Source organism: Athene noctua, chromosome 2, assembly GCF_965140245.1.
Source record: "Athene noctua chromosome 2, bAthNoc1.hap1.1, whole genome shotgun sequence".
Classification (NCBI taxonomy): Eukaryota; Metazoa; Chordata; class Aves; order Strigiformes; family Strigidae; genus Athene; species Athene noctua.
This window is the reverse complement of record NC_134038.1, coordinates 117675791-117692954: the sequence shown is the minus strand read 5'-3', so window position 1 is coordinate 117692954 and position 17164 is coordinate 117675791. Positions and strand designations below refer to the sequence as shown.

The 17164-nt window shown below is 37.7% G+C and overlaps 1 protein-coding gene across 5 annotated transcripts in view; it reads left to right on the top strand.

The window, feature by feature from the left end:
• Window positions 1-17164, top strand: part of CCNY (cyclin Y) — a 136845-nt gene that overhangs the window by 30487 nt on the left and 89194 nt on the right. The window contains exon 1 of one of the 5 annotated variants that reach the window (XM_074899974.1): window positions 12110-12222. The exons of the other annotated variants lie outside the window; for them this stretch is intronic. The gene's annotated coding sequence lies outside the window, so the exon portion shown is untranslated. Of the gene's footprint in view, window positions 1-12109; window positions 12223-17164 lie in introns of those variants that run through there. 5 annotated transcript variants of the gene reach the window in all.

The following is a 17164-nucleotide window of genomic DNA, read 5'->3' as shown; positions in this document are numbered from 1 at the left end:
GATAGAGAGGAATTAGTGTCCTGCTTAGGGGCAAAAGTAGATACCAACCATTAAAATATATGTCAGATATGATAACCAGAGTTTTAAAAATTCTTAAAACATTGTATTGGGTGGGGGGGGGGGGTTGTTTTTTCTCTTTTTTTTCTTTTGTTTTGGGAGTTGTGAAAATGGGATTCCAGAACCTTAGTATGTAACTGGCCTCTGAATAAGCAGTAGTGTGTACCTTTTCTTAGGGGAGATCTGTTTTGCATTTAGTCATCTATGTTTGTTTTGTACGTTTGGGAGGCTTTTTCCAGAGCTATAGAACACCTGCAGTTTTTTTATCCAGAACAATACTTTTTTAACAGTGAACTGAGTTTGGAGTTCCTGTAATCTCCAATCTGACTTCTAGAGTTAGCTTGATTCATGCCAGAACTTGTTTGAGATGCTTTAGAAGTAGGACCCCATTATTTTTTCAGTTTCAACATCAGTGAAATTTTTTGTTTTGATTGATTATGCGCGTATTCTGGTGTATTGCACAATGAGAGGGCTGAAAACTGCTGTCAGAGAAGGAGGTTTTTTGAAGTAATTCTTTTTACAGCTGAGACTGCTGCAAAATAGTTTAGCTGGGTTTACCTGACACTAAATGAAAATGTTGGAGCTCTGTAACAATTGTTTTTTCAGCTTTGTGTGAATAAGCATGGGCAGCTACTGAAAAAATGTTAAGAAAACTGTCTAGATCACAAACCTCTTGCACAAGTGTAATATACTGTCTTTACCTGATAGTAATGAATTTAATGTTGCTTTTAATTAATCTTCCTAAAACTTATCTTCTGATTTGAGGGTTTTAACTTTTGTGTTTTTCTTGATCATCCATTTGTAGATATTGGAGGTGCATAACTCACGCCTGTCAAGTTACATCAGGCGTGACGGGACGGTTCGTGTGAACTTGTGATTGGCTGCCCTCTTTTCTGAGGACTTTACAAAGTCCCTGCCAGATTTTGACCTGTTTGAATATGTAGTTGATTAAGGCTGCACGAGTTGTATGTGCTCTTGAGTTCCTCAGATATGGTGTTCCTATATATAGGAATATTGTGCTGCACCTGTGTAGAGAAATAGGAAATACTGTATTGTGTCCTTGGCAATTTGAAACTGATATTTTATTACCTACCTTAAAATAAAATTACATTGCTCTAACATTTATTTACTTGTTGAGTTGTACTCAAAATTAAGAACACTCAATATTCTCTGAACTAATTTTGTTGATGGAAGTTCTCTTTTTTTTTTTTCTTGATTAAAAGCTCACTGAAATACAGAACTCTGTCCTTATTCTTTTGCTGTTGCATTGAAATGTAGCCAATGCACTGGAAATACCTTTAAATTCTGATCCTGAATTACATGTATGTTGTCATCTTTTAGTTTTAAGTTATCTTCCCCCAATCATTCTGTCTTCTGAAAATGGAAGTGCTACATAATTGGACTCAGGAGTTATCCAATGGAGAACACTGCGTATCTTAGTATTTAAATTTCATAAGGTGGCTGTAATTTTTAAGAATGAGCAATTTACAGCTAGGATCTGTTTCCTGTAGTCTAGTAATGTTGGGAGGCAAGTGACCCAATTCCAGCCTCTTTGCTGAATTTATATTTTCGACATGTTTATATTGCTGGGGAAGTTCTCAAATTATTTTCCAATGCAGAAATGCTTATTTCTGTAAATTAGTTTAGCTTTTAACCAAATGACTTTGCATAGGCTTCCTCCTTCTCTCTCTCTCCTGTCCCCAAATAACCCCTCTTCCAATTTTGGTGCATTTGAACTTCATATTTGATAGCAGGGTTTGTAAGAAATAATAATTTCAATGCTACAGTGACAGTACTATTTATTTTTTAACTTACTGGTCATGCTTCTCTTGGTTGAGCACTTTATGACGGAAGTGAACCTTCATGTTTGTGCCTGGTTGATCAAGTGTGCTTAACCAAAGTAGACCTGTAGCCCGAGTGAGCCATATTCTTTTTCTGTTGCTTAAGGATGTACGCAGTGCTGATGCAAACCTTGGATACTTCTGTTACAGGTTAACTTTTCGTAGCATCATAAGGATCTACTGGGTGCCCAGTGGCATGTAAAATACACTTGGAAGGTTGTGAATGTATTATATTTTCCCAGGAGAAGGTGCCTTATAAGTGGGAAGATACTTGCCAAAAGGAAGTGTTTGTCTGGAGAGGTCACCTGCTCCAGCAAGTTTGTTCAGATGTCTGACCTTTTTTGCCTGCAAATGGTCACCCTTCCTAGTGTTTGCTCTTCCCAGTGTTGCAGCTTGTTTTTCTTTTGGGTTGAAATAAAGCCAAGTGTTGATTTGGCCCCGGCTGGGTTTTTTTTGTTACAAGTTTTTTTGACTTAGTCATCTCTTCCCCTCTGGTTATTGTATACAATTTCAGCAGTAGTGTGATGTTGGAAGAAAAAGAGAAAAAGAAAATATTCCTTGCGTTTTTGTCTGTAAGATTACTGCTTGGATTCCTGCATCTGAAGTAGCCATCCCTCCTTAGCCTTCTCTTTTGCCCTTTGGTTCTCTGTTTAAACTTACTGTTGATGAGGGATGAAGGAACTTTATCTTCTTTATCAGGGTAGCTTCACAAAATAGAGGAACAGAAATGAATAATCTAAAATGTTACCATTTTCTAGTATGATAAAGTTGAAAACAAAGGAGGAATTGTGCTAAGTGGTGAAAGTGAAGGACTTGAATCCTTATAGATGATGTGAGGTATCTTACTGATAAGTGGAGAAGTATGCCTGTAGTTTGAAGGCTGTATATAGCATAATTCAACACACATATGTGTATATGTTTCTTAGTGGATGCCAGCTAGGGAACATCACTGTCACACAACATCTTGAATGATGAATGTACTATGTAATACATAACGCAGGGTGTTCTGTTTCTTGCTTTGTCATAGCTAAAGCAGTCTTAGAGATAATCTTCGTCCAAGTACAGCCCCACTGCGTACAAACGTTCTCCCATGGGTCTACTACTTCTGATTTCTTGTGGTTAAACCACAAAGTCTATGGTAAACTGGACCGTTATCTTGATTTCCTTCGTACTTGGAGAAATGTATGTGAATACTGCATAAAAAGTAGCCTGCAAATTAAGAGATGTGTAGGCTCTTAAAACTGTTCGTGTTCCTTGAAAACATCCTCAAATGGGAAGTATTTTGTAGGATTGCATTTAAATCCTGTCTGGAAAATAATGAATTCTGAAAATCCCTATAAATGTGAATGTCTCATGCCTCATCTCAAGTGAGAAAACTGAATAAACTTTATTGTGCTGTCTGAGATTGAATGAAAACTGTTAAGAGCAACTCAAAGCCTCATAACTGCAGTCAGGAGATAATAACAAATATTCATAGCTTGTTGCTATAATTTTCCTTTTGACAAGAGTCTTGGTATTTACTTTTAATTCCTGCTGCTTTCCCATATGCAGTTTAATTGAAATGGCATTAATTATGATACTAGATAATAAACATCCTGAGGGCAATGAGGTGGTTGTTCACTGTTCCTTAAGTCAGTGCAGACTGAGACCTTCTCTATGATTGTTAGCTGTGCTGTAAAGTTGTTGGTGCTTTGTTTTTCCTACTGCCAGTCAGCTGGTCCATATTAAATGAGATGAGTTGTAGCAGTGTTTGGAGGGACTTGGGCTGAGACCACCATGCTTACTCTATTTTAGACTTCAAAGGAGATTCTCAGAAGTGGAGTATCTTTCAGCCCACACAGTTCTCTCCATATGGATCAGTCACATTGGGCTTTTTGATTATTGCATTAATCCAGAGGAGCTAGTTCCAATTATTTTTCTTTTTCAAGGGCTGACCACTGTGTTTCTGTAATCAGGATTGCCCAGTGAGTACTAATATAATTTTGTATCGCAGGCTGTTTTTCATGCTTGAAGGTGCTTTCCTAACATTTTCTAACATGAGGTGGGCAGATCCTCTTTAGTGATCTCATTATTCCTCAATAGCAAATATGGTGAGTACAGAGTATTTAGTGTCCTGCAGAAAAATAGAAAATGTGTTGTATGATTTCAAATCTCACATAAGTTACCTATATATAATGAAGGGATTAATTTAAATTTTTTATAACACCAGTCTTCCCTTTCCTCCTCCTGTTTCCATTCCTTCTCTACAAGTGTCCGTTATTGTCAGATCCTGTGTTTGTTTTTAGTGTTGCTTTTGCTTCTGTATAAGAGAAGCCAGTTTGGAATCTTGTCATATAAACTGAGATTTTTGCTTTCAAAGACTGGTGCTTGAAATTAATCTTCTAAATAAAAGAAGCCCTGTTATTAACAGTGTGCTGAGCGTACATTTTTTTGTGTGGAAGCTGTGTATGACCTGCATGTTATCTCTGTTTGATTTAGGATACTAATCTTAGGAAAGTGTTGAAGTTTGAAGCAGCTTGTTGTCTTTATGTTTTAATGATACTGAATGGCAAACATATTTTTGTTCTTTTAAAATGCATAAATATTACAAAGGCTATGCTTTTAAGCTCTCTCTGTGATGAGGCCTTTAATTGTTTACCTTCTACAGAGATTTGATAACAAATTTCTGGGTTGTTTGGTGAAATCTTCTTAAATGTTAATGTGCAGCAGGAGTAATATATGTAAATTTTTACAAATGATAATTTGTAGGCTAAGTCAGGGAAGCATAGACCTGCTTTTGCTGAATGGGACCAGGATGTCACCTTTTGTTCTTAGTCTGCTGTTCCTTTGTCAGGTGGCTGGTAATGTCTTCGGTAAGTGGTCTGCCCTCAAGATCGCAACATAAATACCTCCATTAAGACAAAAGGAGGAATGGAATTACAGCATCTTCCGTCCATTCACAGTAACATAATTTGGCTGTTACAGTTCTTTCTTAGTGTACAGTCAGCTAGGAAAGTCTCCTAATGCTCTCTGCAGCCTGGGAATTTTATCTCCTGTCCTTTCTCATGATAGATTAATGGAAATGGGCTGTCCAAGAGCTGTGAAACAGATGTCAAAAGTGCAGCGAAGAACAGTGACAAACTGCCTTCTGTGTTGCTTGTTATCGTTAGATCTCAGCATGGTTTCAAACCAGGAAGAAAGAAACCATGTCAATGTAACAATTCCTTTTGCTTGTGGTGGGTGTGTATTTTAAGTGTTGCCTTCAGAATATTTTTGGTACGTTCAGAAATATGTCTGTTAGAACAACAGGAGAAAGCGGGTTTGGGTGCGTAACTGCAGTGTGCTGAGTTGTCTCTTGCCTTACAACAGTTGATGTGCATCGTAGTGTATAAGAAATCAAAATGTTGCCTGCAGTTCTCCAGCCTTCCTTTCTCCTTGACTCTGGAAATTAAAAATGCTTTGGGAACTTTTCAAAAGAAATCAGTTCTGAATCAACTTACATTTTTAATGTTTATTAAAAGCTGTCACATACAAAAAAAAAATGAGGACAGAGCTCAAATCTTAAGGGATTTGTTAGTCTGGGGGTTTGCAGTTTGGAAAACATATGCAGTGTTAAAAAAGTACACTACAAGTTTGCCTTGCTATTAGAGGATACTTTTTCCTTACATGCTCTTTGGTATAGGCTATTCTTTACATACTATTTTGGAGCTAATGTTTTTAGGGCTTGGGGAAGAGGAAAATAAATATCAGCATACAAAGACTGTGAAATAAAAACAGCCTTAAAAAGTATTTGTAAAATGTGTTCTGTTGTGAACAGCCTTAATTTTACAGTGTCTTGAGTTGTGGAACATCTGTGCATATGTTACAGTTATGGGCTAGATAATTGAAAGATATTTTTTCCTTAGAGTCAATATTTAGCGTCTTTTTTCTCTTAATATTAGAGTAGGTGAGTAGTTACACTGAATTACATCTAAATAGAGAATTCCTGAGTTGCTCAGTCACTTTATTATGTTCCAGCTAAAAGCAGTTCCATTATTTCATTTCTTGACGTAACTCTGTTCTCTTTTACACTTTTTTCTTTGTTTTTAATTAAGGTGCAAGATTTTCTGAGCCTATACCGTCTGAGTGGAATTTTGCCATTTGTATCAGTCTGAGTGGGCAGAGGCTTTAAAGTAGTGTTATGTTTGATAGAGATTAGATTGATGTTAATTTACTAAGAAGAAAAAAGAATGGTGCAGAATTTGCCACCCATGCTGATTCTCCAAAGCATTTAACTGAAATAGATCCATGTTACTAATAGATTTGCAAAGATTTTTGGAGAGCCTGCAGATAAACATTGGATTATTAAACAGGTTGTTACTTGTGTCATGGAAGTCAGTGGCTGTGGTTCTGTATTGGCACTAAGGGATGTGCCCTGTTTCTCCAAATAAAGTAAAACAAAACATCAGTTTGAATTTATAGTATAAAGGATTGTTTATATGTATTACTTGAAATAGCTTGCTCCTTTTTTATTTTTTTTTTCTTTAAAATTAGTTTCTAAATTCCTGCCTTAAGAAATAAGGTTTTGATCCCGTGTGGGACAGTGAAATATGTCAGCGGCAAGTATATTTAGAGGAACCTTCTGAAAATGTCTGCTGACTGACTTGCTATTGTATTTCTAAAATCTTGAAACCTGGATATAGGACACACCCTTGCTTAGTCTTTCCTGTCAGGGATTTGATATAGAGATGACTCGCTGCAAATTGTTTAAGGATTCACTGTTGCTGCGCAGATGGCTCAGGTATTTTGAGGCGCTTTTTCTTCAGGCATCCTGTACCATGTGGCAGGCTCAGATGTTTTGAGGCAGCGTAGGAAATCCCTCCATCAGCGGAGAGGTCAGAAATACCTATGTTGTTCCCAGATATATTTTGTGAATGTTCAGTTACAATTATAATGCAGAAAAATACTTCTAAGTTCACATTATTTGATGGAGAAAGATTTTGTGGAAGTATCATGTTTAGGTGCATCTGGAGTAAGAATCTTGCTCAGATAAAATGATTTATTTTGGTACTATGCAAATCCAAGCATGTATCCTTGTATATTCCCTTTTTCCTTTGTTGTAGCAAACCAAAACTGAAGAAAGTGTCTACCCTTAAAATCTGTTTAGAGACATTCAACTTAAATTTGAAAACTTGGAAGAATCACATCGTCAATAAATTTTAAAGTTTAATTATTCTCACAGTTAAATGTTTTATCTAAATGTATTTATTACTGTTTCTAGCTATTAGGTTTTACTGTGGCTTTAATAATATATTACATCTATGTACTTATGTGCCCCTGCAATTTCCAGTTGGTTTTTTTTTTTTTTTTAAGAATTTAGTGCTTATCAAAATACTGCTGTCAGTGGTTCTTGGGCGCTGTGCTTTCTCATATACCAGCTCTGACTCGTAAATTTAATCATTACCAGAGTGGTAAATTACATTTTTATTTCCTACTCTCTTATTCCATTAAGTAATCAGTTTGAAACGCAATCAGTAATCTTTTCCATCCAGCCCATTTGTTCAACCAGTGTTTTCTCCCACTCTTCCAGAAGGAGCTGGCTGTATTCTACTCTTTTTCTCTCCTATTTGTGTGCTGTTCTGATGGTTATGGAGGGGAAGTTGTCTGTCAGGTAGCCTCTGGGATGTAATTTAGCCATACATAGTAAGGCTTGTCTGTACTAGACCTCGTGACAGCCTGCACTTCATGTTGGTGCATTATGTCTACCAGGTATGCCATAAACCAGCAAAACCTGTGACAGCTTTGACAGCCGGAAACCAGTCCCATTTATTACCTTCTCATTCTTAAAGGGAACTGAAGATGATTTTTCTAGAAGAATGCTTGTAAATGGCTTTGGAGAGATTGCTGAGACAAGCTGAGAGTTTTGTGCATGGTGTGGGAGGGAGCAGCCAGTGTGCTGCTGGTATGGCTGTCACCAGCAGGGCTGGAGGGCTGGTGCCTCCAAAGCTTCGCCTTTTGGTGTCTAAGTCCCGTTTGTCATGCAAAGAACTCTTGTCTGCCGGGAAATGCCTGGTAGCATGAGTTACGAACACCTGCATCTGATGGGCCTTCAGCGGTGGGGATGGGGGCAGCTGCACCTCGGGGCGCAGTGGGGAAGCAAAGAGCTGCGGCCTCTGCCTTGGGGGAACTGTCGGCTCGGTTCAAGTGGCAAACACCAACGTTTCAAATGACTTGGTAAGGCAAACTGCCAAAGATAAGACAAGGTCAGTCACAGCTCTCAGGAGCGCCTGAAGCCATCCACAATCTTTGCCGTTTTCAGGAGCAGTCAGGGTATTGAGGCGTGCGAGGATGCCGCACGGTGCGTTACATCGGCTGTTTTGTGTGTGCCGGTGCTCCGCAGTCCTGAGGGGGGAATACAGAGGCAGCGGGCTCTCCCTCTGGTGTTATGCGTTCACACAGTTGGGAAGAAATCCAGACATTCAGAGCTGCTTTCTGGCAAATTGCCCAGCAGGGCAGCTTGGTATTTTAATAGTGTTTCTGCCTTGTTCTGGAGGGAGGTTGTATTTTTAACAGCACTTCTGATCAGGTGGGAATTACTGCACAATTAAATCCAGCAATATTGAGATTACACAGGTTGGGGTTTTTAAAAAAAGAATAAAATTGAATATATGTGCAATGCTAATTTGGCTTTATCTTTTAATTTTCTCAGGGTAGGGTTTTTTTCCTTGTAACTTGCTTGAGATGCTTTTCTTTTTTTCTCCAAACTAACTTTGATATATGAAGAACGTGCAGCATAGACAAGCTCAAAGCTCCTTGCATTTCATAACCCTGTACAAGCTTATGTTAAGATTTGATAGAGCTTTGGGATTAACTAGTTTTCTTCAAGAAAAAAGTAGCTATGTTTATTACACTAGGTTTGAATTTTGCAGAGGTATCATTTTTTTAAGGTGACTGAGGTGTGGGAGGAAGACATCTCTGTCTGTCCCAGCTATGTTTTCTGTAAATTTTACAGGGCTAAGCTATAGATAAAGGCAATATGCAAGTTCGATCTGCTATATCAGCTATATATTTTTCATTTAAAAAAAAATGAATTCAAACAAAAGCTACATTTTTCTTGAAAGCAAAAGCAAGCTTCCGCCTTCTGAACATGCTTTTACTTTTCTGTTTGATTTTTGGTATTTTTTTAAATGTATTTGCTTGTGTATTGATTTTTACTTTCGAAGATCATAATATGTAAATAAGTGGTACTTTTCTGTGATTCTTTGATCTCTCTACTATGATGCTAATTCGTGGCCCATGATGATGCTGGTTTTAAGATGTACATTGACTGCAAGTGGTGGTAGGTAATTCTGGTTTCTGTTACTTTCCTTGCAAACCTCACCTGAATTGGGAGTGCTTTCTTATTCTTAGTGTTGCTACTTGTTGCACTGAAGACGAGAAGGGTGAGGAATACCGCCCCTCTTGCACTGCACATTTCTGGCCTGCTTTGCTGAGTATGCCTGAGACTAAGGAAGTACCTAATTTTTGAAAAATGTTTGTCTCCTCTCTTGAAAGTGTTAGACCCTAATATATCATGTTCTAGCAGCAGTTGCCTTTCTGTTAAAGATAGATAAAATGTGCAGTGAATCCTGAGACAGACAAAAGCTATCGTAAATTCCATTAAGATCTGAACAAATGCTTTTAAGTGGTTTTGGAAATTAAAAAAAAAAATAAAATCTCCTGTTACTGACCATATGTCATTGTTTTAGAACTTGCTGGGAGGCCTTGACTGTTTAATTTCAAAGATTGCATAACTCCTCACTTGAGAAGCTTGTTTACATTAGTAGCTAGGGCTATTAAGGCTAAGGGAAGGATGGACCTTTATCTTCTTTAGGATGTATAGACTTCAGATTTTAGTTTTAGTGGGATTCACAGCAAAAACTCAGAATATCTTTCCTTATCAGGTTTGTTGCTTGAAGCAGGGGGACTCATGATCTGGGTAAGCAAGAGTTGATTTCTTCCCCCCCCCCCTCCCTGCTAAACTGTGGATGGGCTTGAGAGTATTTTAAGAAAAATTCAGGGTCTAAGATTTCAAAAAGGTGGGGTTTTTTTGTTTGGGTTGTGTTGTTGTTGTTTGTTTGTTTGTTTGGCTTTTATAAGATATGATGACCTGTGTGGAGAATAGTTGACATAAGGAATGGTTGACAGCCTCTGGTGGTTGAATTTTATCTAAAATGATGAGAGATCAAAATGGGTTTTGTAGAATTATTACCTGCTAATTGTCTACTTGGCATGTTTTTTGATTATATATTTTATACAGCCTAATATTACCTTTTTTACAAGAACTGCTAATAAAGAGCTTTATGGTGTGGGGTTTGTTTTCTTTTTTTCCAAAACTTCTCCTCTGGTTCAGGATGTTAACTCTTTTCAGGTGCTGGTATGCTTATCTTCATTGGGAGATACTTGTGATTTTGAAGCATAATTAGTGAATTTTTTTTTTAATATCCCCCCCTTCTCTCCTGTTTTCTTTTTGCACACGTCTTCTATAGAAGTCTTATAGAAGTCTTCTATACACTTAAATAGTGTTAGGAGTTGCCCTCAAGATTTTTTGGGGGCATATTGTCGGAAGGAAATGAACTACTGAGTATTACTACATATCTGTATGCTTTTAATGGTACAGGAAATATTATGGAATGTGATTTCAAAGTCCAAGAAGACACTGCACTAACTGTTGTATTTTTTTGCTTTTAGATTGATTGGTCCTGTGAAATGCAGACAAGGTGACTGGGGGTGGAGAGTTGTAGGGTGTGGGGGGTGTGTGTGAGATTTATTCTTAGGAGACATTTAATAAAATTTATTTTTCTGTTCAGGGAAGAAATCTTTGCTTCCATAGCACAGATGCACATAAAAACAGTATTCTGATTAGAAGTGGACTTATGGTATTCCTCATTCACTGCAGATTTTTTTGTGGTTTGACTTTTTTTTTTTTAAATAAAATATTTAGCAGTGTAGATATACATTTTTACTTTGCAAGGGTGATAAATCTGCCACTCTCTTGTTGAATAATTCACATTCTCAGTAAGTGTAACTTTTAAAATTTAGTTTATACAGTTTCTTTGATAGAAATTCTTGCACAGTAAGATATTTTCTAACATGATTAAACTTACAAAAAATAAATCCAATGGCATATTAGATGCATTCGTTATTATATGGGAAAAATATTTCTTACAGTTCCTCCCCTACTATCACATCTGCTTTTATTATTGTAATTTATCAATTTCTGTAATGCAGTTCCATGATTAAATTGTTACGGAATTGGGGATCTCTTCACCTCAGTCACTGCCAGCTACTGCAAGCCTTTTCCCAGATGAAAAGTACTAGCCACTGCATGAACACTAATAATGAAGCGATTTAAAGATTTGGGCGCATGTATCACAGGCTTCTAAGGTTGCATGACTGGAGTTTTTAGCCCAATGCTAAAACTATGCTTCTGTCTATGTCTAGTAACAAATTATGTTCTAATTCTCATTGTCTGCCATCTTAGACCTAGATTTAACGAGAAGCTTGTGCAGGTGGAAGTTTGATTTTGAAATGAATTAAGTGGGCTTGTCCGCTACAAGATGAGACCAAGTAAACAGTATATTACTTATGTCTTGGGACTAAAATCCGTATAGCAAGCTTTATGCTTCCTGCTTCTTCAGGCCTGAATTATTTGAGCTGCTAGTGTGTACAGCATTGATGTGTCTGCTTTTGTATCTTATGTCTTAAGAAACTATTTGCTAACACCAAAATATGGGCTTGTGATTGAATTGATTTCTTTCAGCAGAGGTTCCACTTAGCATGTTGTGTTTCCTGATGCTTCGGGGTTGATGCTATTTATAGTTAGTCACCGAAGAGAGAGATGGAGATTACAGTTAGTGGAAATTTTTCTGATGTAATAGTACACAACAGTGTTGTTATCTCTATCCTGTTGTGGTGCCCTGTCTGCTCTGTAAAAGAGCCATAGCTTTTTATAGCGACTTTGTGTCAGACCTTGACACCTGCTAATCAAGTTTAGCAAGTCAAATGAATATTGCCATTGTATTTGTCTTAGGCCTCCAAGTCACCTAAGTACTTCTGATATGGAAATTTTATCTATTTTAGCTGGATTACATGAAATCTTAAATAAGTCTTCATTTGAAGGAAGATGTTTTTCTTTTAAAATATTGAATTGTGGAGAAAAATCCACCTGAGGCAACCAAATATGCCATCATCTCATCTCATAGACCAGGATGGTTCTGCAAAACATTCACTGTTCTTCTTTAAATTTCTATGTGCCTTTAATGGGATATCAGTTTTAAAGACATTTTAGATTTTGTGGCTTCCTGTGCTTCAGAATAAAGTGCAGGTAAGTATATAAACATTTTATTTGTTTTTGTAAGACAAACCTTTATTCTTCATTCTACAATCTGATTCTTTTCCCCTTCTGTAAGGGTTATTCAGGTTACTAATCTTCCTTTTCTTCTCCCATGTCCAAAATGAATCTTAATGCTAAGTGGAATGGACAGTGTAATGGACTGCCCACGCATCGTGGGACTTGCTTGACCCCATTTTTCTAGTTATTATTATTACTATTTTAAAGAAATAACAAGATTTGGAGAATTGAAAGCATACGTTTATTTGGTTATGGAATCTGCTGCTCTAAAGAAAACTGACTTAATAGCAAGGCAACTATATTAAAACCTTCACACTTAGAAATAATAATTTACAGTAGAAACAGTTGAAAAAATTTATCTTTTTATTCCTTTAATACCTTTTTGGGACAGTTAAGTTCAAAGTTGTTAATTTGTTTGTATTTATGTTCTCGTTTTATGTTTCTAATTAATTTCATTATCAGTTTCTCCCAAACTAAATCACTTCGTTTTCCCAAAACATCTGTGATTTTTACTTGACATCCATAAATAGATAGTTTATATATTAATTATGGACCTGAGTAGATACTTGGTTCCATTAGCTTTTGTGTATTCATGGTAGCTTGACTGTGGTGTTGATGGTTAGCTTCAGCACATTGCCAAGGGATAAAGTGGACCTGGGGAGTCCTGAGCTTACCTCAACTTGAAAATTCAATTTTTCGTGTGAACTGCTGTTTTCTGTGCTTTGATAAAAGTATTTATAGGTGAAGTCCTATTGCATAAAATGCATGGAAAAAGAAAAAAGTGTGAGGACTCAGTGGGTTTCCTGAACATTTGCTTTTGTCCTTCAGTTGTCAAGAAAACAGGGCTGTTCATGGACAGAGAAGTGGGCTTTACAGTGGTGTGTTCGTGGTGCTTCCCTGTGAATGCATGTGTATGTAATGCCTTGCCTTAGAGCCAGTGTGTGCTGAATGGAATTCATCTGGCCTTGGCGGCAGTGGGGGAAGGGGTGTTGTGCATTCTCCAGTAATGGGGTTTGGGTTTTTGGGTGTGGGTTGGTTGGGGTTTTTTTTGTGTCCAGCTCCTCTCTGGAGAGAGGTGCGCCTATGGTGGATTTCCAACAACGATTTCTTGTAAATACTTCAAAAATGTTGCGTGCGACCAGTGCCTTTTTTATAGCTGCTCTTCATTCTTTGGCCATCACAAGAACCTGCTAATCTGTTTTGGCTTTGTTTTGTTATTTCTTCCCGTATCCCCAACTCCTTGTGCACCCCCAGCCTCCTTGCTGGTGGGGTGGGGTGGGGTGAGAAGCAGAAAGGGCCTTGACCCTGTGTAGGCACTGCTCAGCAATAACTACAACATCCCTGTGTTATCAATGCTGTTTCCAGCACAAATCCAAACATAGCCCCATACTAGCTACTATAAAGAAAAATAACTTCAGCCCAGCCAAAACCAGCTCAAAAGAGAAGCTACACAATTTGATAACTGTGTTGACAGAAGGAAACTAAACACTCAGGTTCCCTTCTGATGGCTATTATTTGAAAATTTTTAAGGTAAAAGAAACCAAACTACCCACAGTTTTTTTGCCACTTGTTCTGAAGTCTTGGAGTGTGTGTATCCTCATTTCTACGAGCAGACCACCACAAATGGAAGTGTTCCTTCAGGCAACACAAAGCATCTGAAACATCAGTCTCCAGTTGCTCATCTGTGCTTGCATCTCCCAGCAGTTTCAGAAAGGCTGTCCGTGATGGTTTTTTTTCTCCCCAACTGCTTTTCCCTTCTATCTGTATGTGTGGACAGTTCTTTTTGTCCCATGTTCTCCATTCTTTTCACTGGTGCTCCCTGCTCTGTGGAGTGGGGCAACAGCAGAACTGTCTAGAGAGAACCTTTGGGTGTTGACTCCCTGCAGCTTATTGCCACAATACTTTTTGAAATGTTTGATTTCTGCTGCATTATGGGTTCTCTTCCCTTGGGCGTTTTTCCATTATTAGAATGCTAATGGGAAACAGTTCCTGTACTCTCCTGGTGAAATTGGTATATCTTGAAGTTATACATGTCTTTCCTTCTTCAGGTTTTAGTAATAAGAGGTTTAAACTCTCTTATATTGTGGCGCTCAACAAAATATTCTGTGCTGTCTCTCTCTGCTTTTCCTTAGATTTCTCATTGCTGCCATTTGCTCCTTTATTTTGGTAGTGTAGCTCCATTTTAGTAAGAAAGTGATCTCTCCTATCAATAGCCCCAGATGTTTTCATCTACGTTTCTTTCCTTGAGAAAGGAATCTTTAATTTTGCGTGAACATTATTCCTAAAATAAGCACCACATTTCTATGGATTAATTAGATTTCTTGTTATCAGTAGTAATTCTAGTTGCCTAAGATATGAGTTGGCGTGTTATAGTATTGTTCTGTTTTGTTACGTTTTATAATTCTGTTGTGGAAGGCTCAATATTTTACTTTTAAGAGCCTATTGAGACAATTTTGTGTATTTAATGTCTTATTCTTATATATAAACATGCTTTGCTTCTTATTCTGAGTGGTTTAGATAGAAGAAAATTACTTTAAATATGTATCTCTGACAAAGATCTTGTTCTTGTTTGCGTTACACACAAACTGTAGCATCCTATAGAATGGGCCAAGGTGTTCATCAGGTGGCAGAGACCTATAGAGGTTCAGTGATACTTAAGATGAAATATATTAAAAGAAAATAAATGCTTCTGCTCATAGGAAGGAAGATGATAGAACTGAGAATAAGAGGAATTACTGGTGGGGTACTGTGTCTTTTTCCTCAGTTTGCCTTATTGAAGCAAGGGCTTATACTACGAGTTTGTGCCTGCTGTATGAAGTGTATGTTACATATATCTTAGGTCTGGCTTAAATTTTGCCTTCTATTTGGTTACTGTAGATCTGACCCAAAGTCAATGCATCCTGCTGAAGTACTGCACAGGGACAAACCAGGTCTATTTAATAATTTTAAATTTGTGGTCTTGCTTTTTGCATCTGCTATGAAGTTTCTTTCCTGTCTTTTAAAATCAGTATCTAATTTGTGATTAAGTATATTCCATTTTCAGCTGAAAAACTTTAAAAGTCTCTTTTGGTATAATGATACAACTGAGCTAATTAAATTTGTTTTCTTCCATGTTTAGAGGCACTCTATTAGGGATATTTTTCAGTAGTTTAACACAGTCATTCATTTTGTTCTCTTTCTCTAAGCTGCCAGTGTAGAGTGTGCATGTGGAGTAACATTGGTTCTTACCTCCATAGAAGAGCGTGTTTTGTGTTTCATCAGTTAATGCCCTAAGAAAAAGTATAAATGAAGCTTGGTATAAGGACTAAGTTAAAGGAGTAGATTAAATGAGATAAAACCACTTTTTTGTTGTTGTTTAATGCAGCAATATAAATGATTTAAAAAAAAATACTTCGGAAAGGACTTGACTGAACTTCAGTACACTCAAAGCTTGAGTCTCCGAAGATGAGCTCTCTGAAGCAAATTTGTCTCCTGTCCATTTTTTTCACTACATGTATAACAGAAGGTGGGTAGAATTAAGTCTGAGCAGTACAAAACAAAAGTATTAATAGGAACTTTTAAAAAATATGGTCTGCAAAATGCCTGCTTTCAAGGCTTCTGTTTTTCTAGTCCATGACTGTATTTCATGTAACTGTTTACTTCAAGTGTTTTATGAGATGACGTTTCTAGCTCTGTTTATGGGACACAGCTGTCACTGAAGTGATTTGTCACCCCCAGCAGAGAGGTACCGTTATTTAATCTTAGCATGTTGAATTGCTGCTCTGGAAGGTAAAAAGTTGAACTGAAACTGCTGAAAAATGTATTTGATACTGCAAAATAGTATGCTGTATTAGGTGGAAATTCTTGCAGAACTAGGTAACCTTTTGATCAGTATGTTATAATGTCATTGGTCACTCTTCAAGTCAAACTACAACAATAACATAACTTATTACAGTAGTGGGTATCAGCTTACAGCATTATATTTTTATTTTCCTCAGGCAGACTACTGCCTTTATGCAGTATTTGCTCCCTGTTCTGACCTTCATCTGCCCTTTGAAGTGTTCTCCTTGCTTTTTTCCTCCCTTCACCTTCTTTTTGTCCAGGTTTTCAGCTGTGGATATGCATCCCTGTGTGCCCATCGACAGTGTGCGGGGTGGTGGCACGGTATTGATGGGGAGTTCTTAACTTGTCCTTCTTGGTTTGTGTGTGGGCTGTGTTTGTTACTCACTTGGCAGAGTGAGCTGGGTACCAATTTTGGCTTTATAGACCTTGAAGGGCTATGATTTCCTTTTCTAAACAAAAGATTTCACTGTGTGGGCCTCAGGGTGTCCTCCTGCAGTTGGCTGTAGGAGGTCCTGGTGCCTGTCTCTGCCTAAGGGGATCCACCCAGTGGCTGGGTGACACAGCCGTGTTTGTAGTTACCTGTGTGGCATCAGTCTTCTGCTGACCTTTCCTGCTGTTGTAGGGAGAATTGATTGCAGACCAAGTTTGCATGTGTACTGCCTCCAATTTAAGTGGAAATGCAATTTTAAATTTCCTTAAAACATTTTGTTGGACTGTAACTTCCTCCAGAAGCAGAGAGTTTGAGTGACTTATGGGAGGGTCTCCTGTACCGGGTACTGTTAAAGGGAACAGTTAAAATCACATTGCTAGGCATGGGGAGAAGGACTGGGACATTTCCTTTCCCTTAGTTGGCCATGATAACCTGTTGATGTATTTAATTTGTCTGCCAGCAAGCTGTTACACAATGACATTTCTAGTTTTCTTTATTTCCTGAGCGGTATGTGTTCTGCATAAACTTGGGTCTGGATCCAGGTTTGCTATGCCTTGAACTTCTGTGGGATATTTGGGTCCAAGGTTTCCAGCTAGTGTTTTCTTTTTTTGCAATTTTCCATCAATGATACTGTCCAGATGAGGTCAGGTAGTGAAGACTGAT